The sequence below is a fragment of the Callorhinus ursinus genome, unplaced genomic scaffold, assembly GCF_003265705.2.
Source record: "Callorhinus ursinus isolate GAN/ISIS: 27379988/994484 unplaced genomic scaffold, GSC_fseal_2.0 scaffold7, whole genome shotgun sequence".
NCBI lineage: Eukaryota > Metazoa > Chordata > Mammalia > Carnivora > Otariidae > Callorhinus > Callorhinus ursinus.
In genome coordinates, this window is record NW_027397069.1 from 66,669,560 (window position 1) to 66,696,472 (window position 26,913).

The 26,913-nt window shown below is 44.5% G+C and overlaps 1 long non-coding RNA gene across 1 annotated transcript in view; it reads left to right on the forward strand.

Moving 5' to 3' along the window:
* LOC141373130 (uncharacterized) overlaps positions 1 to 26,913 on the forward strand; it is a 48,794-nt gene that overhangs the window by 839 nt on the left and 21,042 nt on the right. The window lies entirely within an intron of this gene.

The following is a 26,913-nucleotide window of genomic DNA, read 5'->3' on the forward strand; positions in this document are numbered from 1 at the left end:
GGGGGGGGGGGGGGGGGGGGGGGGGGGGGGGGGGGGGGGGGGGGGGGGTGCACATCATCCAGGCCCTGGTTGTTTCTCCCGGTCAGCACATGGCCCCGAGGCTGCACGTCTGCCTATAGTAACTTTATTTTCCCCTTTTAGGATGCTCTCCCTGGCCATTTTAACCTAATTTCATCAGGATAAACAAGTTAGCGAAGTAAAAGGAAGAGGCACAGAGGAAAATTTCCTTGCAGTCTGGAGCACCAGGGTCCCCAAGGGAATGAGAAAAGGGCTTCTCTTCTTGCACATAGAAAAAAGACATTCTACTGCCAGAGACACTCCCTTCGTGTTCTAAACTGGCAAACTCTGGGCGAGGGAGAGGAAGGTGGAGGGGTTTCTGCAGGAAGTCGGCTTTCTGGCCTCTTGCTGATAGATCCAGTGGCAGGGAGTGATATTTAAAATAGTTAACAAGCGGGCCTGACCAATCAGAGCCTGACTTCCAGAGCCAGCTCCTGGGGGCCCCCTGCTGGGCCGTAGGTTCCAATTTGGCTGCAGGACGGTGGGGAGGTGGGGAGGTGGGGAGGTGGGGTGGGGGGGACCCCGGGGAGGGGCCGGGGCTGTGGCTGTTTACCCACCAATGCGGAATTGTTCCCACCCGCACTCGCGGCGCGGCGGGGGCAGCTCGGAGCGGACGGGGTGGGGGGTGCGATCGTGCTTGGGGCGGGCTCGGAGCCGGTGGTCCCGAGCGCCTCTCCCACCGCCTTGCACCCCCTAAGTGCTTATTCCCACGGGCAGCCCCCCCACCCCGGGGCAGAACTGTGGGTGTGTGTTCTCCCTCGTGCAGAGTTACCATGGTGCCCGACCTTCCTGGGGTGCAGCTGGGCGCCCCTCTGCCGGAAGACATGCCCGCGTTGGTCTGACACCCGTAGCGCGAGCGGATCTCGCTTTCCCAGGACGGGTCTTTCTTTCTCTGGCTTTCTCACCCTCTCCTGCCAGGGGGCCAAGCAGCTGGAACGCGCTGGCGGAACGGATGCCTCAGCTCCTGGGGAATCCAGGGCTCTTCCTCTGTAAAGAGGGGAAGGGGGGCTGGGCTTCCAGAACCACTGACAGATGTCTGTGGGAAAGGGCTTCCCCACCTGCCAAACCGCCTGCTTCCTTTCTCCTTCTCGAGGGCTCGGGGTAACACGAGAGCGTTTGAAAAATGTGTCGTGTGCGCCGCGGTTTCCACTCCCCCCGGGGCCAGCTAGCTCATCTCCTGAGAGTGAAAAATCCGGTGGCCGAAGTTTCCTAGGACCAGAGGCCAGAGGTGGCCCGAGAAGCACGGTGTGCGCCCCCCAGGAGCCCGGCCGCCGAGGACCAGCCTGGATCACAACAGCACGGGACGGCTTAGACCCCTTGTCCTGAAAGGGAGACCGTAAAGATCCCTCTGGATCGTCACACTCTGAAAACTTCTGCCCCAGGGAGGCTTGAAATGGAGAGCTTCGTTTTATTACTTTTATTTCTGTACATATTATTTTCACTTTCAATACGTATGTATATATATGTATAGTTTACGAATCCACATGTTTACAAGACTTCAAAAGAAATCACAAGGCAGTAGCCTCCTGGCCTGTCCATTCTTACCTCCATTTATTGATTGCCGGAGCCACCAGCTGTCTATGATTTTAGTTGTACTCCAGGTACTTGAAGCCATTATTCCGGATAATATGCTTATAAAGCTGTATCTTTGTTAGTTTTAGAACTCATTACTGACATCGCTGTGGAAGACGAGGGTTTCGCTTTTTCCTTCTCCCCCCCCAGACACAGGTACTCACACTCCTCGCTCACTTCCTAACAGAAGTCCTATATTTCTTTCCATCTTTGCTGCCATCCATTGTACGGTGTAGCATTATTGATGAGTCACTACAAAAGAACGAAAGTGCTTTCAATTACACTATGATCCAACACTTTCTTATCACGTTGGCCACGAGATTCAGTTTGACTTCCAAGGTGTTAAAATGTGAAAAATATGTGCCTCGTGGAATATTATGAATTAGGGAGACATCGCAGTGTCTGATTAAATCACCGATCAGTATTTGCATTATTTTAACTAGGTGAATATGGTTCACAATGTAGTATAATTACATGTCTGCTCTTGTACATCTTTGCCCCCCCTTGGAGCCAATGATTGTCTTGTCTATTTAATTGTGTACTGTTGGGGGTGGTATTTATGAGTAATTGACCCCCAAGCTCTCCTCAGTGTGGTGGACACATTGGTAATCTCTCCGAGAGGACAACCTCCGGGAGCTGTCCTCTACTGCAAACTCAGCGCTGGTTCCTCCTGGGCCCACTGTACTTAGCAATCTCAGAGCCTCCCTTCAGCATCATCCCGAGATCTCTCTTGCCTTCTTTTCTATGTTGCATCCCCTATTCTTTGGAGCTCCTGTCTTCTTTCTCGGTCAGTTCTTTGTTGGAGCACATCTTCCAATAGCTTCCTGAGAAAGGCCTGTGGCAGGTAAATGTTTGGAGACCTTGTAAATGTCTTTATGCTACTCTTGCACTTGATAGCTTGTCTGGATATATTACTCGACCTTGGAAATAATTTTTCTTCATATTAGAGGCTTCTCTCCAATGTCAGGTCATTTACTGCTGGCACTAAAGGGATGTGTGCAAGGGTGAAGCTTGTTGACCAATGGGCTCCCTGTCCATGCTTCTGCAGTGATCTGGATGTCTCACGGGGGAGAATCCTGCTGGGTCAGTGTCTGGAAGTCTTTTTTCTTGGAATGGTCCGCTTCCCTAGAACTGAATCATCCGTTCTCCTGCCTGTGGGGTATAAGCCTCACTGCCAGTGTTATGGGAGCCAAGAGGGTGAAGGGGACTGTGGGATCTTGCAATCCAAAATGCAGACTCATTTAATCCCGTTTCAGTCATGTGTCACATGCTAGCTCTCAGTTGTGCTCACTGTGCAGATGATCTCTGATCCACCCTTTTCTCCCAGGGCTGGGCGGGGCAGTGACCTGGCCCCACAGGTGGAGGAAGCTATGTGGGGAGTCTCATTGCTCCTTGCACAAATTTCAGCACACCTGCACCCATGTTCTGCACAGAGGGAACCAATGTCAGTTTCCAAGGTTCTGTGGTGTAGCTGGCTTGCTCCTTACAGCCTTCCTTTTCTGTGGGATAGGTTTCGGCTTTATCTTCTCTGCTAAATTAATTACCTCTTATTCATCTGCTTTTTTAGTTTCCAGAATGTTGTTGACATTTTTTGTTTGCTGTTGTTTTTGTTCCTGTCTTCTCTTTGTCCTTATGGGTCTAGACAGGGTGTGCTAGTAAATGTTTGGCAACTGACTCTTGGGGGAAGGGAGGAGCCTGATTCGCAGCAGTCCAGTTTCTGTGGTATAAATACTCTGACTGCAGCTCATTTCAGGCTACCCAAAGGACATCCCTGAACATGCCGATGGGAAGAAATGCAAAGTAGTGCATCATTATATAATACAGCTCTTCCTTGGTTTACAATGGGGTTACAGCCCGATAAACCCATTGAAAGTTGAAACTATTGTAAGTTGAAAATGCATTTAATACATCTGACGTCCCGATCCTCATAGCTTAGCCTAGCCTACCTTAAATGTGCTCAGAACTCTTACGGTAGCCTACAGTGGGCAGAATCATTGAACACAGAGGCCATTTTATAATAAAATGTTGAATATATCGTGGAATTCATTGAAGACTGTACTGAAAGTGAAAATCAGAATGGTCATCTGAGGACAGAATGGTCGTCAGTGTGTGGGTCATTGACCCTCATGATCACGTGGTTGACTGGGAGCTTCAGCCGCTGCTCACCATCATAGAGAGGATCACACTGCCTGCATATCACTCCCCGGGACAAAAGCAAAATGCAAAATCTGAAGTCTGGCTTCTATTAAATGAGAATTGCTTTCGTACCATCGTAAAGTCAAAAAGTCTGACATTGAAACTTCCTAAGTTGGGGACTACATTTCTGTCATCTAGCCACAATAGCCATAAACAGCAGACATAAATTGACCTCAAGAGAGTACATCATGGTAAAATTATTATAAATGATAAGTTTTGAAAATTTATGAGCTTTGTTTTTAATATAGTTTAAGAAACTTTTAGGCGTGTATCATTTAGTTTTTTAAATGGCTGTATTTAACAACTGGCTCAAAAAATTCCTAAAAATTTCACAATCAGTTTTCACAAGGCACTATCAGCCTGGCCCTGGTACCCCACTGGGGTAATGCCTTTCTAATGATTTAATTGTCATTTCAGTATAGTATTAAAAATCCGTTTTTCAATTTGCTGCTCTACAGCGTGTAATTACCTTTCCTCATATTTTGGGGCTTCCCCCCAGTTTTATTGAGATATAATTGACATATGACTCATGTATTATTAACACAATGGTCATCCATCCAGAATTCACATTATCCAACTGTAACTTTCCACGTGTGGTGAAGAAAGAATGACACCTCAGTGGAATGAGATGAAAACTTGATTTGAGGGGTAAAAAGAAGAGAAGATAACATAAGGTGTGGGTAGGTCATCGGTACCCACGGGTGACACTCAGAGGGAAGTGATGTCAACACGATGAGGCATGAGGTCTTACTAGGACGAGGCAGTCACTGGGCCAAACTTTCTGTTCTAATTTCAGTTTTGAAGAAGACCATTTAGTATATCTACATTTCTTAGCAGTTCTCTGAAGTAGTGCCAACCAACTCCTTATTCCAAACACACATGGCCTTGAAGGGTCCATGTAGTAATGTGAGTGCTTGCCCAGAGCTTTCATTAGCTGAGCTCAAAGCATCTTACCAACAGTGCCTCATTAAGTCCCACCACACCCCAGTGTGGGAGTAGAAGGGAAATATCATTATCCCCATTTTACAGATGGAAGAAACAGAGGCTTTAAAGCAAATCCACAACTGCTGAAACTAGCCTGTTGGCCTGCAAATCCAGTGTGCTATCTTTTTCCTTTTTTTAGATTTTATTTATGTATTTGACAGAGAGAGACACAGCGAGAGAGGGAACACAAGCAGGGGGAGTGGGAGAGGGAGAAGCAGGCTTCCCGCCGAGCAGGGAGCCTGATGCGGGGCTCGATCCCAGGACTGTACTGAAAGTGAAAATCAGAATGGTCATCTGAGGACGGAATGGTTGCCAGTGTGTGGGTCGTCGACCCTCATGATCACGTGGTTGACTGGGACCTTCAGCTTCACTTGATAGCTTGTCAGGACTCAGATCATGACCTGCGCTGAAGGTAGACGCTTAACGACTGAGCCACCCAGGAGCCCCTCCAGTGTGCTACCTTTTCATGACAACAGGATTTCGGCACTAACTTATATTTCCTGCCTCTATCTAGCCAGGTGAGGGTACAATTTTATTATCTGAAATTACCTGAAATCAGGGAGTTCCTTTAAGTCCTAAATTATGTGATTCTGGTTTCAGCCATTGTTGACCCTCCCACACCTTCCTGAATGCACGGTTTTATAGTATGTTATGTACATTATTCAACACTACTCCAGTCTGGCTGTAGGAATAGGAGAGTGTTGACAAGAATAGAAGACCAGATCTTGTAGTTTGGTCTTCATGTTGAGCTGAGCACAGAGCATTAATGATTGCCAAAATAGGCAATGGACTTTTGAGCAGTTACTATGTGCCAGAGATATAGAATTTAGTACTTTATATGCACTATCTCATGTAAGTTGTTTTAATCTTCACAACAACAGTTTGTGGTTGGTGCTAATATGATCCCTATTTTACAGATGAGGGAAGTGAAGCTTAGGGAATCTAAGTAAACACAGCTGGCCTCTTGGCTATAGTGACTGGTGTAGAGAGGGACCTGTCACCCAACAAAGTCCTAATGCAGGACATTCCTAGTGGGACCTCACAGAAGAACCCTTTCTTCTCTGGCCAAAGTCACTTGACTGTGAACTTGACGGTGAACCCAGTGAGGTGGGCTCCCATGTCCACTGTTGTGTGAAGCAAGTTCTCTGTAGCAGGAGAGCATGAAATCCAAACACAAAGAAAAGCAGAGACAAGGATGGAGAGAAAGAATTCTGGTGGCATTCAAATCCTTGCCTCTCAGTCCCTGCATTCCTTATCTAAGCTAATTTGAGTTCAGCTTTTGTCACTTGGCCACTAGGAGAGTCCTGACCCATGTAGTGTCTACACATCACGCTATCCTGCTGCTAGATAGTACCATATTAACCCATAAAGGATACCACTGGGCCCCTTGGGCTTACCCAGAACTGTAAGGAGTCTTCTTCCCCATGATAAGTCTTCTTCCTCTTCTAGACACATTCTGTATCTAATACATAAGAGTCTGCTCTGTTTCTTCTTACTTGGCTCATGCCTTCTGATGTGGACATCTTAGAGTTGACATGTGTTATTTGGTCCTCCGACCTCAAGGGGCAGAAGAACAGTCATGGTACCAACAGTACAAACAACATGATGGCACCACTGGCCCCAGCTGTGGGTTCCCAGACTGCACAATTTCACAAGTCAGATTTTCTTTTTTTTTTTTTTAAATGGGGCAGGGTAGGGGAAAACATCAGAGAGTTGCTGACTTTTTATTTTGCCAAACTGGGGCTAGTAGGCTTAAATGTATCCTCCAACTCTTAATTCATTTAGTAGTTAACAAGGGTAGTAAATACTCTGCTGTAAGCCCGGAGGGTACACATCAATCTTACATTGAAGTCACTAGAAGACTCTAAAGAGCCACACTAATTCTTCTTCCAAAAATTCTGCTCTTCACTTTACTTGATACCTTGGATTGTGGTCTAGAATTTGGGGGTTGGCATATGGAGATTGTCACTCTTGTTGGCAACAATCTAAACAATGAGTTGGAAATGAGAAATGGAAAGGAGGTGAAGAGGAAGCCGGGGCAGGAGAAGCAGCCTTGGGGCACATGTAAGGAGTAAGGCAGGGAAGGGGCAAGCCTGTCCTGCAGGGATCAGCAGGCTGGGAGTTAAGGGAGGTGTGAGGCCTGAAACAGGTGAGGGTGACCTTGAGGCTTCCTAACCCTGATGTTAGGCCTTGAGGGACTGAAATCCCCCTCACCTCCCTGTAACTGAGTAGTAAGTTACATTGGGCCAATGCTGTGCCTTTAGGATTATAACCAGAGCAAGACTCAGAGTAAGTCAAGGAGAGAGGCACTCACCTTGTACATAGGACCAGACACAGAGGAAAAAAACCTTCTTGATGTGTGAAGTATCTGCAGCTGAGCAAAATAAATTTATAAAAATCTCCTTGAAACTGCTGGCAAGGAAACCCGAAAACGTTTTTAGTAAATGTTTTAGCATAATGAAATGGAAATTAATTGTATAGTACCTGTTACCTCTAATTTAATGCCATTGATAAGCTCTTTATTGACTGTATTGTCTGTTATTTTATTTTAATAAAAGTAAAAATTTATCTATTAGAACTTTTGTAGATTCCTTTGCAACCATGGCCCTCTAATCTTATTTCTCCTAGGTGGCTTTAAGTTTCTGAGTCCCCAGTTCTTTTGCTGAGGGGATTTCAGTGATGACTGGCGAGTGTGGTAGGCTGCCTCCAAGAGGACCCCTCATGGTTCCTGGCTCCTGGAGATCTCGCCTGTGTATAGTCCCCTCCCACACTGTGTCAGAGTTGGTCTGTGTGGCCCACAGGATACAGCAGAAGTGATTGGATTTTACTTCCAAGATTAGGTTTCAAAAGACACCGTGGCTTCTATGTCAGGTGCTTTATCTCTCACTCAGTCTTGATCACTCATTCAGTAAATCAGCTGTCATGTCACAAGAATACACAGACACTCCGTGGAAGCAAGGAAATGAGGTCCCCACACAGTAGCCAGTGAGACCGCTACCAACTGTGTGAGTGTGCTTGGGATGGCATCTCCAGCCCCAGTCAAGCCTTCAGATGACTGCAGTCCTTGCTTGACTGCAATCTCATGAGAGACCTGAGTCAGAACCATCCAGTGAAGTCACTTCCAAATCCCTGACCCACAGAAACTGTTAGATCACACATGTTTGTTGTTTTAAGCTGCTGAGTCTGAGGGTAACCTGCCACCCAGCAATAGATAACTAACACAGGAAGGGCAGGTAGTGTCTCTTCCTTGCTAGTCTTACTCCCAACCTCCCCACAATTACTTCTGCAGGGAGAAGTGTCCGGGTCCCTGATAGAGAGGTTGAGTCACCTTCACTGCCTTTGCTGGACTGGGGGTATTGGTATTTTGAATGAGATATAGAAGGGTATTTCCCTTACATTCATCATCATATACTTCTAATCCCTTGGCTATTCCCTTGATGTTTGCATGTATGGATGATAAAAGACACATTGAATCTAGAGGATGATGCAGACACTTCTTTTTGTCCCCATCCCAGCTGGATGGAGTATGGAAAACATTTTTTGTGTATATTTAGGCTTTAGAAACTGGTCCAAATAAGAAAAAAAAAAGCCTTTTTTTTTTTAATTACAAAAACAATAATGTCTGTGGTGTAAAAAATAAAAAGGCAAAACCATTAAACACTATCTGGATAGAAATACTACTAACAACTGGAGTATTTCTACAGCTATTTCTATCTATCTATTTTACACAAATGGGTAATATAATAAGTGCTCTTTTGTGACTTGTTTCTTCATTAGGTATATTATGAGCCTGTGTTTGTGTCATTAATGTAGTATATCATCTACAATTATAATTTTATTTATTTATTTATTAAAAATTTTTAAAAGTAATCTTTACTTCCAATGTGGGGCTTGAACTTACAACTCCCAGATCAAGAGTTGAATGCTCTATTTACTGAGCCAGCCAGGCACCCCTCATCTACGACGATAATTTTAAATTGTTGCATAGTACTCTATTCTACAGATATGTCATAACTTTTTAAGCCAATTCTGGTTTTTTTGGACATACACTTATTTCCATTTTTGCTATTATAAGAAATACTATAAAGAAATGCTATAGACTCTGCATAGCGAAGGCAACAATCAACAAAACTAAAAGGCAGCCTGTGGAATGGAAGAAGTTACTTGCAAATGACATATCAGATAAAGGGCTAGTATCCAAAATCAATAAAGAACTTATTAAACTCAACACCCAAAAAACAAATAATCCAATTAAGAAATGAGCAGAAGACGTGAATAGATATTTTTCCAAAGAAGACACACAGATGGCTAACAGACACATGAAAAGGTGTTCAACATCACTCATCATCAGGGAAATACAAATCAAAACCACGATGAGATACTACCTCACACGGGTCAGAATGGCTAAAATTAACAACACAGGAGACAGGAGGTGTTGGCAAGGATGTGGAGAAAGGGAACCCCTCTTATACTGTTGGTGGGAATGCAAACTGGTGCAGCCACTCTGGAGAACAGTATGGAGTTTCCTCAAAAAGTTAAAAATAGAGCTACCCTATGACCCAGCAATTGCATTACTCGGTATTTATACAAAGGATACAAAACTAGTGATTCCAAGGGACACGTGCATCCCCACCGTTTATAGCAGCAATGTCCACAATAGCCAAACTATGGAATGAGCCCAGATGTCCATCAATGGATGAATGGACAAAGAAGATGTCGTGTATCCATATATATATATAGGAATATTACTCAACCATCAAAAAGAATGAAACCTTGCCATTTGCGATGATGTAGATAGAGCTAGAGTGTATTATGCTAAGTGAAATAAGTCAATCAGAGAAAGACAAATACTATATGATTTCACTCATATGTGGAATTTAAGAAACAAAACAGATGTACATTTGGGAGGGGAAAAAAGAGAGAGGGAAACAAATCATGAGAGACCCTTAATGATAGAGAACAAACTGAGGGTTGATGAAGGAAGGTGGGTGGGGGATGGGCTAGATGGGGGGATGGGCATTAAGGAGGGCACTTGTTATGATGAGCACTGGATGTTCTAAGTAAATGATGAACCACTGAACTCTACTCCTGAAACCAACATTGAGCTGTATGTCAACTAACTAGAATTTAAATTAAAAAAAAAAAAAAGAAATGCTATAGATTTAGCTTACAGCTAAATATTTGTACCTATCATTGACTTTTCCCCTTTAGGATAAATTATTAATATAGAATGGTTAGATTAAGGCATATGTACATTTTTAGAGCTCTTTCTACATATTGCCAAATTGCCTTCCAGAGAATATACCAGTTTATACTCAGTGAAATTTATTATATGTCTATTTCTTCATACCCTTGCCAGCACAAGTAATTATTTTTTATCTTTCTGGCCTAGCAATTGAATGAGAAACACAAGGAGTTTTGAAGAAGTCCAGCTTACATTCAGAAATTGGCAACAGCTTTGAGCATGAGCTTGTTCCACTTTAACCCAGTGCCCAATCAAATGTGAGGGAAATGAAGCAACGAAGTGAATCTGGCTTTTGCAGATTATGCTTACAAGATGAGGAGAAGGTTGAAAATCGCATGTTCAAGATTTAGGAACAGGGGTCAAACATAAAACAGTCAAAGCCTTTGGTCCTATAATTATACTTATGGGAATTTAGCCTAAAGAAAATTCCCAGTAAAAGTTAAAAGCATATACACGTGAAAAAAGTTTATTATAGGGACACTTGGCTGGCTCAGTCGGTAGAGCGTGCAACTCTTGATCTCAGAGTTGCGGGTTCGAGCCCCACGTTGGGTGTAGAGATTACCTAAAAATAAAATCTTTTTTTTTAATGTTTATTATGACATTACTTATATTAGGGAAATGTTATAAGCAATTTGACATAGGAGAAATGGTTTAAGAAATTGAGGTATGTTGACTTGACGGGATTTTATGCAGTTGTTAAATTAGTAATTAAAATGATGATGTACAAACAGGAATATGCTCATGGTGTAATGTTGGTTTTTTTAAGATTTATTTATTTATTTATTCGAGAGAGTGAGAATAAGAGAGAGAGAGTACATGAGGTGGGGAGGGTTAGCGGGAGAAGCAGGCTCCTCGCTGAGCAGGGAGCCCAATGCGGGACTTGATCCAGGGATTCCAGGATCATGACCTGAGCCGAAGGCAGTCTCTTAACTAACTGAGCCATCCAGGTGCCCCTCATGGTGTAATGTTAAGTGCAAAACGAAGGGTATACAATTTTTAGCATTTAAAACAATGTGCTAGTTCAATCCCCATATATGAAGACTGGAAGAAAATATAAAAACTGAAACCAATTGTGAAAGAGAGTGACACCCCCTGTTTGAAATGTTTCTTTAAAGTCATCCTTGTGTGATTACAAAGAAAAGTAACAATCTCGGAAGAGGTGGGAAGAGGTTCATATGAAAAGACAAACCAATGTGTTCGAGGGACAGCCACAGAAAATGCTCGGTCAGCCCCGGGATAGTTACTTAGGGAGGCGTTGTGGAAGATTGGACAGAACGAGGCGCTGGAGGCAAATGGAGCTGGGCTTGAAGCCAGCCTCCACTTCATACCAGAAGTATGAGCCCAGACAAGTTATTTAACTTCCTACAGTTTAGTTTACATAGCTGTAAAAATGGATGAATAATGCCTGCTTGTGCAGTTGTTGGGGGAGGGGAACGAGTGTGCTTGGTACAGGTATGCAGTAGGTGCCTAGCGAGCGGGGAGGGTCATATAAGTGATGCTGCTCTTTTCCTGTATTTATCTTTTCATAATTATTGATCCTACAGTAGAGGGAAGGACATGCAGCTAAGAGACAATATTTGCAAGTGTGTTTCTCGCAAATGGAAACCACATGACTCTGTCCAGGACAGAAGGGAGTGAGTGAATGAAGACTCTTTTCTCAGCTGGATGGTTATCGAGCCGGCTTAATGGCATCTCTGCTGTGTCTCTGTTAAGTAATATAGCTGGACACCTTGATTGAAAATGACATAGCATAAAAGATAACATAGCTGCAAAACTTCTGCCGTGCATGGCAGAAACAAAATTGGACATCAAAAGGTGATTGCCAGAAAAAAATTTTGGAAAACAGAGCATCTTACATAATATCTGACCCCATGTTATTTTAAAAAATCGGTTATACAGTGTAACTGGGGGCAAAAATTCGGTGTTGGCTCTTTTTTTTTTTTTTTTAAAGATTTTACTTATTTATTTGACAGAGACACAGCGAGAGAGGGAACACAGGGAGAGTGGGAGAGGGTGAAGCAGGCTTCCCGGGGAGCAGAGAGCCTGATGCGGGGCTCGATCCCAGGACCCTGGGATCATGACCTGAGCGGAAGGCAGACGCTTAACGACTGAGCCACCCAGGCGCCCCTCGGTGTTGGCTCTTGTCAATCCGGTGATTTGAAATCAGCCTAGGAAGAGCAAACTGCACGGAGTTTTGCCCTCTGTGACATCAATGCAATTTGCTAATTACACATGGATATCCAGCTTCTCTAGCGCTAGGGAGAACTCAGGTGGAGAGAAAATGTCCTGACTTACAGATCCTGAGCAGAGAGACTCAGTGGCCACCTGATGCAGAGAAACCTGTGACCTGAAAAAGTCTGTCTGTGTCTCCCCAGGGGTTTCAGGCCAAGAGGGTGGGGACAATTTCTGAACTACACCCACCCCTTTTATAGGGGAAAACATGAGCACCTGGGTTGTACCCAGGCCCTTCTGACAAATTCCTCGTCATATTGAGAGGCTTTTTTCTTTTTCCTCTTCAAAAATCTTTTAGCAGTAACGGCAGCTCAAACAACTGGAGGTATTTCAGCGTTAAAATGCACGTTTTGTGGACCTCCTCTGCTGGCAAATGTAATTTCAAAGGAAACTTCTTTCGCCGGGTATTCAGTGTTACACGGGAATTTGGGGGATTCATCTTCACTGTCTCTGCTGTCAGAGAAAAGGAAAGAAGAGCTGCGTTTTCCAACCACTCTTCCCTGTGGGTATGTGTCTCCTTTTGTAGCCTGGAATTATGGAGATGGGGAAACTCCAGGTGGATATCCCACCTAGCCTCTGGGGGCAGCCTGGCCTCTCCTTAAAACTTCTGAAACAGATGCTTGTTGGTCATAGTTGAAAGCTCCCAGGATAGGCATTCTGTAGCCGCTCTTGTTAACTGGTATTGGTGCTTAACCTTCTTTCATTTGAATAATCTTTTTTAAGATTTTATTTATTTATTTGACAGACAGAGAGAGAGAGAGAGAGAGAGAGACACAGCGAGAGAGGGAACACAAGCAGGGGGAGTGGGAGAGGGAGAAGCGGGCTTCCCACGGAGCAGGGAGCCCGATGCGGGGCTGGATCCCAGGACGCCGGGATCATGACCTGAGCCGAAGGCAGACGCTTAACGACTGAGCCACCCAGGCGCCCCTCATTTGAATAATTTTTTTTTAATTACACCAATAGTAGAACTTAAAAATGAATACTCCAAAAACCCACGCAAAAGCTCTCCATCCCAATAAATCATCTGTAACCGTGTTGCTACATTTTAAGTTTACTGCAGACAGAGCTGGAATTTAGGAGACACCATTTTATAAAAATACAGTATTTTCGAGAAAGAGTTACAAGTAAAATCAGTTATATTCCTCTTGGGGCAGGTGCGGCTTCGCGAAGGGGCTTGTCTTCAGAAACCCCAGCTAAGAATCAGTCCCAGCCCTCTGCTCGCTTGTGTTCCCAACTTCCAGAAGGGAATACCTCCACTGCTCCACCCCGGACAAGCTTGCAGTCCACAGTTCATCAGCTGTGTCCACTGGGCCGGCGGGGCGGTGGGGGTGGGGGCTGAGGTGTTCCCTTCTGGCAGGTCCCCACAGTGTCTGCAAGTGTCTCTCTTGGATTCAGGGTTGACAAATAACGGACGAGAGGCCAAACCTGATCCGCTGCCTGTTCTTGTGTACCTTGTGAGCTAAGAATTTTTTTTTACACTTTTTAAGTGGTTGAAAAAAGTGAAGATGTGAAAATCATAATAGGTTTCAAATTTAAGTGTCCATAAATAGTTTTATTGGAACACAGCCTTGCTCATTCATGTATGTCTCATTTGTCACCGTCTATGGCCGCTTTCATGCCGTGATAGCTGTGTTGAGTATTTGGGTTGGGACAGAGACTGGACAGCCAGCAAATCCTACAATATTTACCATCTGGCCCTTCGCAGAGAAAGTTCACCGGCCTGTGTTGTAGAGCCTCCCAACACTTTGGAATCCACTCCCTCTCTTTCCCCAAAGGGAGGGTCAGTAATCGCTCCCCAAGAAAATTGCAGTCCTCACTCCCAAGGCAATAGACCCCAAAGACGGTCTTATCTTCTCCAGTCTTCTTGTTGTGGGGTTGATCAGGATAGGGCTGGTTCAGGCAAGGTCATATCTGGAGGTCAGGAGTAAGGGGGCAGGAGAAGGCCCAGGGGAGGAAGGAAGGTGGGGTCTGTTCTGGTCCTGGGCGTTTGCAGTAGTCTTCAGGATGTGAAATAATTAGGTCCTGCCGTTTTTCAGCTGTGCGATCAAATTCTGGAGAATTAGAAGCAACAGGGCGTGGGACGCAGGAACCAAGGCCAAGTCCTCTGTGTGGGCTGTGTTTGGTGCTGTGTATGCAGATGGGAAAGACTGGGGAAGGGACAGGTTTGAGAGGGAGAGAGAAGACTCAAGATTTCCCTTCACAGGAAGCAAGTGTGTGATTTGTGAAGGGGACATGTGGACTACTGGTCACCCGAGTCTGGGATGGAAGTCTGAGTTGTGAGTTGCTAGCAAATGGGTGGCGTGGAAAGCCTAGGCAATGGATGACATCACCCAAGGAGTGAGTGCAGTTGGAAAGAGAAGACGTCTGATGACTTGTGGTAGGCTCTTCAACATTTAGAAGTCAGGTAGGTAAAGAAGAACCCAGGAGGGCAGGATTCTGGATACAGTGCCTGGCACACGCTGTGTGCTCTAGGTAGTTCCGATTAACTGGGATCTCCCACTCTTAACATATATCACAGCAATGCTAACATGACACTTGTCTATCATTTCTCCCTTTCTCCCTTTCTCGTCCTGCCTCTCCTTCTCTTTTCTTCTGCCTTACTGCCTCCTTCTGTTATGTGTTAAGCCCATCGGGGCACCCAGGCACCCCTACCATGCTTGAGCATTGCTTACCTGCCTACAACTCTGGGTGACACTGGTTGATAATCCTGTGAACTAGTCAGTATATATCCTTCTTTCTGTCTATCTAGTTGGTTTCAAAATACGTTACGCTTGTTCCTATTGAAACTTGCCTGCATTATGAACCATTTCTTTAGTCAGTTAATGGTATTTTGACTTCTATTCCTACCCTGTTACTAATGCCTCGCAACCCGGTGTCATCTGTGATTTATTTAGGAAGTTCTCAGTTACATCACTGGGGTAAAGATAGAGATGCTCAGCACCGGCTCCTGCTCTGACATGAGTGAGAGCATGCGGGATCCTTCCAGGCTGAGGCTGAGTCATTGATAAGCCACCTTTTGGGGGATATTATTTAGCTCTTGGTGCCCACACCTAAGAAATAAGAGCCTCTCTTCTTTCTTTCTGTCTCACTGGTAAAAAAGTCACTGGCAGTGGAATCTGATCCTTCCAGGCTGTGGCCGAGTCATTGATAAGCTACCTTTTGGGGGATATTATTCAGCTCTTGGTGCCTGCACCTAAGAAATGAGAGTCTCTTTTCTTTCTTTCTATTTCCTTGGTAAAAAAGTCACTGGCAGTGGACTCTGAGGTCATACTCCAGCACAGAGAGATTATATCTCTTGCTCATTCCTTATCTACATGGCCTATCTATTCATCAAAGAAAATTAAATTGATCTGCCAAGATTTGATCTTCAGATACCATTGAGGTTGAGTGCAAATTGATTGTGTGTTATTGTGGGACTCGTTCTCTCCCTGTGGAGCAGACTAGTGCTACGGCTTGTTTGGGAGCTGCGGGGGGTAGGGCTAGGGAAATCAGAGACCTAACGAGACTCTAGGCCATACTTAGCACGAGGCAGTATGCCAGGTGCTTTACAAGGATTCGCTTGCTTATTAGTCTCAACAGCTCAGAGAGGTTGCTATGATTAATTCCTGTTTTCCAGGTAAGGAAACTGAGGCTCAGGAGGGAGAGTGTCTCGTACAAGGCCACACAGCTGGCTGGCGGCAGAGGTGGAACTTGAACTTCAAGTCATTCATGTGGACTCCCAGCAGTTATAAATGTGTGATACCCTGGACAATATTGCAATCTGGGAAGGGCTTTTAAAAACTCCTAAGGCTTTAAATGTCGTCTGGGTACAAATGACTTCAAAATTTATAACTCTGCCCTCTGAGACCCAGTCCCCATCTCCAGCTGCCTCCTGGACATTTCCACTTGGACATCATGCCAAAAACTGTAGTTCCGCGTGTAAACTCAAACAATCATCTTCCCTCGGGGACCCAGGACCCCCTCCCCCTTCCCTCGGGGACCCAGGACCCTCACTGTCCTGTGTTTCTCAGTGGCATGACGTTCTTTCAACCTTCTCAAAATCTGAGTTCTGTTAAGACCCTCCCCAGAGATTCTTGCTCAAGAATAGTTCTTGCCTCATCTCCCATTTTCTAGCTTCGCCACCTTTAGCCTGTGTCGCCTGGGGCATAGATTATTGCAACAGCTAAATACATCTTTCACCAGCCGCCACAGTTTTTGTTTTTGTTTTTTTAAAGATTTTATTTATTTATTTGACAGAGAGAGAGAGACACAGCGAGAGAGGGAACACGAGCAGGGGGGAGTGGGAGAGGGAGAAGCAGGCCTCCTGCGGAGCAGGGAGCCCGATGCGGGGCTCGATCCCAGGACCCCGGGATCATGACCTGAGCCGAAGGCAGACGCTTAAGGACTGAGCCACTCAGGTGCCACAGTTCAGACACTGCTTAGTCAAGTCAGTTCCTTAAATGTGTGGCCCTCAATTTTGTCTGCACATGGGAATTACCCAGGAATGTAGACAGTACTATCCAAAGTTTGGGGTCTCACCTTTCCAGCATTACAGGGTTATTCATATCTCTGACACCAGTGATGTTGTCCTAAGGCTCTGGGGATCAGACGCAGTCTCCAGGAATTAAGGAGGGGTGACTCTAGCCCTACTCCTGTCTTTTTGGGCCGGACGAAGGCTTGACCGCCAATAAAAAAGAGTCAGGTAGTGAAATTTGGCATCCTGGCACCGCCACTTCCCCAAAATTTCCTCTGAAGGCATCTGCTCTTTTTCCAGCGACTTACTCAGGTTAATGATGCTTCTATGATGTCTTTGACTCTCTCACTAAAGGGCCATGCTTCAGACTTGCCAGTTTCACGGTTTACATATTTTCTGATCAGCTTTCTCAAAATTCTCTTGCAGAGGACAGTTGTTTGGCAAATCTGATTAATTAACCAGAATATAATGGTCTAATGCAGTGGTTCCAAACTTACGTTGCATATAACACTAGTACTGTAAGGTGCCGTACAAAAAAAGAGAATCCCAAGGCCAAAAAATTTTAGCAAATCTCTTAAGATGCACTTTAGCGTGTTAAAGGCTCTGAGAAGGCCTGCATTAAACACTTCTGTTTAATTTAGTTTATTCGATTGCTAAGTTTTCTAAACTTATTTGACTACTGAACTGTTTTATTTTCAAGCACCTATTCCAACAAAACTAAAATGCCAGTACCTTTAAGTCACACTATGATCTCAGAGATATTAAAGCAAGAGAAAAATGGTCAAGGATGATGATAAGATACATTGATTGTAACAAACATCCCAATTTCTTGGAGACATTAAAACATGAAAGAATGTGCATCTTAGTCTTAATTAAATCCAGTAACTTCTTGTGAGACTAGGATTTTGTGCAACACCCAGTGGAGGATCACAGGGCAAGCTAGCTGTGTTTTGACAGGGATGTTCTGGAGGCTCTCTGCTGGTAGGGAATGAGCAATGTGGTGGAAAGGAGAGGAGATGGGATATCCAGGAGCTGCCACTGGTCCCTGGAAGGGAAGGGACAATGTCCTCATTGCCAGCAGACTAGGCTCTGACTGGTCGAGGAATATGCTGACACAGTACTGTAGAGAAGGACAGACTCCAGGAGAAGGGAGAAGTGCTCATTCCACCGGGCTTTCAAATGCTGAGGAAAAGCCTGCCTGATGAGAGGTATCATGGAAGAGCAAAAGATTCATGTATTTTGTGATTAGGTGGCAGGGCATAGATATAAGTGTTGAATGTCAGCTGTGTCCTTTTCTGGCTCTGTGAGCTCGTCTGAGTTTCTTAACCTACCTGAACTTCGCTATCTTAAGACATAAGTAGAGTTACCATAATAAGAACAACAATGGTCAGATAGATTGTATTTGGGCTGCATGTAACAGCTGATTATGATGGTCTAACCACGTAAGGCTTTCTTTTTTCACACTTCTTGGGAATTCTAGAAGTAGGTATTGTAGGGAGGGGTAGTGACATCAGGAGGGTAACTTCCTTGCTCCCGCTGTGTGATCCTCAGTGTGAAGCGTTTGTCTTCACCTTGGTCTCCTTGTGGTCACAAGATGGCTGCTCTTGAACTCTGCATTCCAGGCAGGAAGGCAAAGGGGAGAAAGGAAGAAAGAGAAGCCCCAAAAGCTTTCCCAGAGATCCCTAGCCACCTTGCAGCTAGAACCCACTGATGAGCCTCATTCCACATGGTCCCGCTTAGCTCTGAGAGAGTCTGAGTAGGCAAGTGTTAGCGGGCCCTTTGCCACCGTGATCAAAATTGGGATTCTGTCAGAGAGAAAGAAGGCAAAGGTGGATACTGGGTGAGTACCTAGGCATTCAGTGCTGCGAGGGCTATGAATGACATAACACACGGGAATGTGCCCAGCTCTGTGCCTGGCTCAGAGCAGGCATGTGACAGTTGTCTTTTTTCTACACTTCCCCACGTGGATAATGGCTGACCTCTTCCCCTTCTTCAGTGGGAAAATATGTTGTAACTTGTGGTCGTACCACCAGGTGGCATGGAACCAGGAGGGAGCCAGAAATCTGGCTATGAAAGCTTTGGCCCAACACACACAGCAGAGAAGAATGGACAGGACATCGTGTGACGGGAAGTCCAGGTGGACATGGGTAGACGCCAACTTGTACCTGGGACTGCGGAGCAGTCATCCATACAATATTCTACTTTGGTTGGAGAAAATCTGTGTTTGGGTTAAAGTCCTTGCCTGATTCTCCCTGCTGATGGGTCTCCCAGGCGGAACACTGCACAAGTCACTTGTCACTTAACGACACCTCTTTTATGGTTATTTTCTTGTGTTTACAATACCCAGGCTATGAACTCCTTTAGGACAAGGCTTGCACCTTGTTTATCTTTGCGGTGTTGCCAGGCCTAATCCTTCCAATGGTTCAGCACCCTTGGGAGCCTGCCAGGTCAACTGTGAAGTGTGGAGTGGGCCTGGGGTGAAGATAAGGCAGCACCCAGCCAGGTATGCAACACCTGCCTATAGGCACTCACATTTAAATAACAACCAAGCAAACATTGGGGAACAAAGGATCTTAGTAAGGATCAGGCAACGGTTACTAGCACTATCAACTCAAACACACACACACACACACACACACCACATACCACACACACACCCCCCCACACACACACCACACACACACACACAATTTATCTTGTGCCTCCTGATAAAGTACACACACTCAGGAAGAATTATTGTCAAAAAAGCAAACCCAAATCTGATCAAGCTTCTGGCTCTAAATACCAATTTACAGGAAAGAAGGAGTTAGGGGAACATGTGAGATGTTACCACAGGAATGCTATCAGTGACATCCAGACTATGGGAAACCCTAGCGGACAAAAGGACCCGGTTCTTTCAACAAATCAATTGTAAGGAAATGTGGAGGGCAAACCTATACATGAAAAGAGACTTAAACACTAGCGCTACCAGTTGCAACATATGCTTTATTTGGTTCCTTATTCAAGCAAACGATAAAAAAATATTTGAGACAATGAGAGAAATTCAGACTAACTTGATTAGGGAATCGTTGTTTTAGGTGTGATAGTGATATCGTGGTTCTGTTTTTGCAAGGCTCCTTACCTTTTAGAGACGCATACTGAAATATTTTTAGAGATAAAATGATACCAGAGATGTGCTTGAGGATAACACAGTATGTGTGGAGGGGAGTGGATGGGGTAGAGGCTAAGACTCACCAAGGACAGATGGCTATGGAAGCCGGGTGGCAGGTGCAGAGAAGGTCCTTGAATAAGCTCTGATTTTTGCTTATATTTAAAATGTTCATAATAATACAAGAAGGGGAAATCGTTGGGCCAGCCAAACCTAACCCATGGCAGACAGAGAAGCCTTTACCGTGGAGCTCAAGCTCAAGCATGAAGTTCAAGCATCAGGACTTCTCCCTACATAGGCCTCTTCCAGGAGAATTTTGTATTCATGATTTTTCTTCAAAAGGTCTCCCAGGGCGCCTGGGTGGCTCAGTTGGTTGGGCGACTGCCTTCGGCTCGGGTCATGATCCTGGAGTCCCGGGATCGAGTCCCGCATCGGGCTCCCTGCTTGGTGGAGAGTCTGCTTCTCCCTCTGACCCTCTTCCCTCTCGTGCTTTCTATCTCTCATTCTCTCTCTCTCTCAAATAAATAAATAAAATCTTTAAAAAAAAAAAAAAGGTCTCTCAGACTGTAAAAGTTTCAGGCATCACAAAAATTGGATCTACCCCTAATAGCAGGCAGCCAGCTGACTCCCACGTTAGGCATTGATAGTAAATGTTCACCAATATAATTTTTAAAAACACTTTTTTAAGATTTATTTATTCATTTGAAAGAGAGAGAGAGAGAACACACAGAAGGAGAGGGAGAAACAGTCTCCCCACTGAGCAGGGAGCCCGATGCGGGGCTCGATCCCAGGACCCTGAGATCATGACCTGAGCCAAAGGCAGACGCTTAACCGACTGAGCCACCCAGGCGCCCCTACAAACACTTTATAATGAAGATTTTGCAGTAGGCGCAATGTGTAACGAACCTCATGGACCCTTCTCCCAGTTCAAGTTACGAATGTTTTGCTACATGTGCTTCATATTTTCCTTTCTCTTTCTTCCTCCTCTTTCCCCTCCTTCTTTTTTACCCTTAAGTAGTTCTATATGTTTCTCCATTTTCTTTATAACCACAATATCTTTATCGGATTCAATAAAATTAACAATAAGTCTTCAACGTTATCTAAGAGACAACCAATTTCCCCCAATTGTTTCAGAATGACTGGTTCTTAAGCAAAGGTCTCTAACCAATGCCAGAAAGTGGAAATGAAAGCCATTAATGAATTATGTGCGCTTTTGTGTTTAATGTTAAAGCACCTGCCATCACAGGTGGTACTGTATGAAAATATTGACTGAGCCTGCCCTTTTTGTAAAATGTAGTTGTGCTTGTAAAGTTAAAATCATTGTATTTGGGGCGCCTGGGTGGCTCAGGTCATGATCTCCGGATCCTGGGATCGAGGCCCGTGTCGGGAATCTCTGCTCAGCGGGGAGCCTGCTTCTCCCTCTGCCGCTCGCCCCTGCTGGTGTTCTCTCTCTCTCTCTCACCCTCTCTCTCAAATAAATAAAAAAATAAATAAATAATCTTAAAAAATCATTGTATTTAATGATGGCCACTGAGGGTGAGTAAACAAGATGTCAGAAGAGCTTACTTAAAATATAAATAAAACAGAGGTGTCTGGGTGGCTTAGTCGGTTGGATGTCCAACTCTTGATTTTGCCTCAGGTTATGATGTTGGGGTTGTGGGATCGAGCCTTGCCTTGGACTCTGCCCTCAGTGGGAGTCAGCTTGGGATTCTCTATCTTCCCCTCCCTCTGCCCCTCCCTCTCAACTCGCTCTCTAAGTAAGTAAGCAAGTAAATAAATAAGTAAACTCTGTGTATTTGCTATCTGCTCCTTGTTTCTACAGACAATAGCGAGCGTTCTGCCTTTAGCTGTGACCTTTATTTTTTGCCTTGCCACTCAGTAATTATTTCATGTATGCTTTTCACCCTATTGTTATGGACCAAACTGTGTCTCTCCAAATTCGTATTTTAAAGTCCTAAACCCAGACGTGACTATATGTGGAAATGGGGCCTTGGAGGTAATTAAGGTTAAAAGAGGTCACAAAGGTGGATCCCTAACTCCCAACCCCAACCCTGCTGGCACCTTGATCTTCAACATCTTGGTCTCCGGAACTGTGAGGAAAATAAATTTCTATTGTTTAAGCCTTCAGTTTGTGTTTTTTTGATATGGTAGCCCGAGCAGACTAATACATTATGTAGACTATACTATGAGAATAGAACACATATTCTACACAGTATACTAAACATACTGCATTTTAATAGTTTCCTAGGCATAACAAGGTCAAGGACCAACAGATTACATGCGGGTGCATGTGTGTGCGCACACACGGACACACACACACACACCTTCAGATAAAGGGCAATGAAGAAGAGGGAGGAGAAATACTCATCAAATGTGAAATGAGTGGGTCTCTAGGGACCTTATTAAGAGCCCTGCTTCTGTGGCGTACAGAGATAAAGTATATCTTGGAAATTATCTAGGAGCAAATTGACTTGTACTGGAGGTTGTAAGAAGGGGAAGGACATGAAGAGTCAATGTCAGTTTTGGGTGGTATGTGTCTATTTTAAGTGGAGGGAATAAATGAGTGGGGAACATTGAATGATATGTTAAATGTGGCAGGAATCTCAGGAAATCATCTGGTCCAACGGTGGAAGATGAGAGTGAACGCTGATGAAGAAGAGGGTCACTGAGTTCACAGTAGAGAAGGGGACTGTTCCCCCCAGTGGGTGAAAGGCTGGCCCTTCAGAGAAAGCTATAAGGGAAAGTCATGATTTGGGAGGTGGAGGGAATTCACGTCACAATGCTAGTGGGTGTGGGGAGCACTCCCATGACTCCGATCATTTCCAAAGGTGAGTTCACTGAAGAAGTGAGTGGAATATAGGAGGAGGTGACGACACGTGGGCTGTGAGGGTTGGAATTAAAGAGGTGAAGAGTCTTCCTGAATTCTTTGGCTAGGATAATGACTTTACTCTCCAAATGGGGAGCAACAGGTATAAACCTGGCAGGTTGGAAACAAGGGCACCTGCCCCTGCCCCTCTGCCTTTTGGCTGGAGATTTAACGGTTCTCCAACTGCGTGCAGTGCGGAGGGACACTTGTCTGTCCTGAAGAAAACCTTTCAGAAATAAACTGGCCTCCTCTGACCCAGTTTTAGAAACCGCGGAGGAAACATGCGCTCCTCAGGGCTTCTGTGGGAGCAGTGAGCCAGTCACCCTTTGACACCAGAGAAGCGGGAGAGGCCCTTGCCCTTGGGTAATGCTAGTGATTCTGGCAGCTGAGGCTGAGTGCGATTCTCTTCTTTGCGATACAGAATCTGAGAGAGAAGTTTTAGCATGTGGGTTCCTAGAATGGATTATCTTTTCCCAACTGGTGCTAGGAAAATAACTTTCTTTTTGTTTTAAATACAGGAACCTCATTTTTTAAAAAGATTTTATTTATTTATTTGACACAGAGAGAGAGAGAGAGAGATAGAGAGTATGAGTAGGGGGATGGGGCAGAGGGAGAAGCAGACTCCCCTGCTGAGCAAGGAGCCCGATGCGGGACTCGATCCCAGGACCCAGGGATCATGACCTGAGCCAAAGGCAAACGCTTAACCAGCTGAGCCACCCAGGCACCCTGCAAAATACCTTTCTAAAAAGTATCGGAAAATACTTTCCCCAAAACCCCTAACTTTAGAAATTAACAGCATATTAAGAAGTTCTTAATTTCTTGAATTTTTCTTTTTAAAAAATCTTCTGGTTTTAGAATTGATTCCCCTTGTTTACAAGTTAAGTTATTCTTTCTCTTTCTTTCTTTCTTTCTTTCTTTCTTTCTTTCTTTCTTTCTTTCTTTCTTTCTTTCTTGCAGAAGGAGAGAGGGCAGGTAGCGGCAGAGGGAGAGAGAGAATCCTAAGAACCCTAACTTGGGGCTCAATCTCACAACCTTGAGATCATGACCTAAGCCCAAATCAAGAGTCAGATGCTTAACTGACTAAGCCACCCAGGTGGCCCAACTTTCTTTTCTTTCTTTCTTTCTTTCTTTCTTTTTTACGCATGAGCCTTTGGAAAAGTGTGGAGGGAGAATTTTTGCTACTGTTGTTCAAGAAGTTCAGATGCAACAGTCAAGAATTGCGAAGGGACCAATATTTTACCCTATGTCACACTTAAAAGTTAGCCTGCTTCAGTTTCATGGCTACTGATGAAGACATGAGTCTGCTGGGTCAGAGGAGGCCAGTTTATTACTCACAGCCATAGCAGTAGATGGACAATCAACACTTTTTTTTTGATTTTCCAGAGAGCAATGCAAAGAGTGCTGGATTATACCTGCACATGCAGTGAGTTGCATTTCAAGAGAGGAAACCCAAATCATTTATAAAGGGCAGTACGCATATGTGCCCTTTGCCTCAGAGGTAGACATTATCTCTATTTTCCAAGGATGTTAGCAAACCTGTAAGTTGCTCCAGAAGGAGACACTGTCTCTTTTTATCAAGGCTGGTCATTATATAAACATCCTTCAAAAAAAAAATCCAAAATAAAGGGCAGTTTTTCTGCACTAGATGTGCAGAAATTTGAAAAATCTACAGAGAACCATATCCCTACAGTAATATGTCCTTATAAGCTTAAATTCTTCATAAATGGAGTTAGAATGAGTACAGTGATACTGTACCTTATTTTTACTTTTACCCCCAAATTGTCTATCCAATCCCCCTCCCCTACCACTTTTTTAAAGGAATGTTGAAGAGTTTTCTTAATAGCTTGCCATCAGTGATGTCCTTGGACCAGAGAAACTTCTTAAACAGTGTAGAATTCTCCGTGCACCATTGTGTCTGTTTTAATTGTTTCTAACCTTGGTATCGCAGAGTCTCTCTGGCTTAAAAATCTCTTTTTCATCCCTCTGTCCAGATGACTGCCTGCCAGCACCTTTTCCCTACTCAATGAATTCAGTGCTGTCTTCTCTCTTTCTATTCCCAAGCTTTTCAATTCTGGCCATCCTGAGTTTCACCTCATTGGGTTTTGCCTACCAGATATATACAGAGATGGCAAAACGACTCCATTTCTGAATGGCACGGCCATTTTCTCATCCCATAAAGCTAGGAGGAATCTGAAAAGCTATCTAACCCTACCTACTCATTTTACAGATGTTGGTGGGTGTGTGTGTGTGTGTTGTGGGGGGGGTTGTTCTGTGGTCAAATGACTACAGGAAGTACCAAGTTAAAAAAAGTCAAACAGATGCAACCACTTTAGAGAACTATTTGGCAGTTTTTATAAAGTTAAATATGTCTGCCTTCTGGCCCAACAATTCCTCTCTTAAGTATTTACCTGAGAAAAATGGAAACATATGTCTACAAAAGGACTTGCACAAGACCGTTCATACCTGTCTTATTCATGGTAGTCAAAACTGGGAAAGAACACGAATGTCCGTCGAAAGGAGAACAGGTAAACAAATCACAAGATGTGTATACACACACACACACACACACACACACACACACGCAATGGAATACAGCTCTGCAATTAAAAAAAATGAATGAACTACTGATATACACAACAGCATTGATGAAACTAAAAAATCTCATACTGAGCAAAAGAAGTCAGACAGCACCCCCCCCACCGGCAAATCCATACATGATTCAGTTTTTTTGATGTCTAAGATGTAGCAAAACCAGACTACAGTGATGAGAAGTCAGACGCTAGTTGTTGCTGGACAGGGGATTCGCAGGAATGGGGAAATTTCCTGGGGTGTTGGAAATGTTTTATATATCTTGCTTTGGGTGGTGGTAGATTGAATATTCAACTCTCAATACTCATTGAATTGAACACTTAATGGACTGTGTATATGTTAATTATACCTCAATTAAATCTTTTAAAAAGTTAAGCATATTTCCTTACTATGGGACTTTTCAGAGGTGTTAATCAAGCAAATATACATGGTACATCTTTAAGAAGGAGACAGGGCAAAGAGTGTTTCTTAAACATATTTGAAGATGGGCCGCTCTTTGAAGGAACGTCAGGGAATAGAAGATGTTTTAGAGGATGTTTTGGCTTGCACATTGACCTTAGTGCATTTCGCTGTGCTGTTTCCTGTTCCTTATTTCCTTCCTTCTGCTTGACATAGGGATGGACTGCTCGTGCCAATCTATCTGGTAGGATGGTGAGCCACCTGCTGTGGCCCAATTCTCCTGCCTTCCCATTGCCAGCTCGGGTCCCCCAGTTGGCACCCTTGTCCATCCCAGGCCATTGGATCACCACAGCCCATTGCCTTCAGTGGCAAGAGACCCAGCTGAACAGGGAGGAGCATGGCCATCTAATGTGTCTGCGGGACTTTTTGCCTCGATCAGTCCCACAGATCATTTCTTCAGCCATGTATGCATCCATTCACTAGTTTACAACCTCCACTTATGTGAGTGTGTCTACGTGTCTGTCACTGTGTAATTCCCAGGAGACATCAAACTGAGTAAAGCACACTTCCTACCTTAAGGGGGAGAGAGCCACATACACACAACTTTTAAACAATGCAAAACTGCAGCATTGGAGTTGGTGCTGAAGGTCTTGCTTTTATCTTATTCCTTCCCCTGCTGATGTGCGGATTCCTTTTTCCTTCCATGGGTCCACCTAAGGCAAAAATAGCAATACCAAGCACCGAACACCAAAGGAGAATGATCTCTTTGACCCAAGGACTGTCTGTTACAACAGAGACAGTCTACATGTCCACAAAGTGGTAGAATGGTGCAGAGTCTCCAGGACCTGCTGGGGATTTGCTGCACTTCTGTGGGTGCAGCAGCTAGGAAGGAAACTCAGAAGCTGGTGCTCCAATGATGGGGTGACGTATGGATATCTAAGCCCTGCTCCTGATGAGTTCAATGGATTTTTTCTTATTTGTGAGGAGGGCTTTATAGTTTTTGTAGAACAAGAGGGCCATCACACAAAATGACTCCTCACTTCTTACTCATTGTTCAGCTCGAGCATGTAATGTATTCTTTGCTTAAACTTGTAGTGGGGCAGGTGAAGAGGGTAAATTCAGGGATTGGCTGCACTCAAGGGCAGCAGAAACAGCCTGATATCGACCATGGC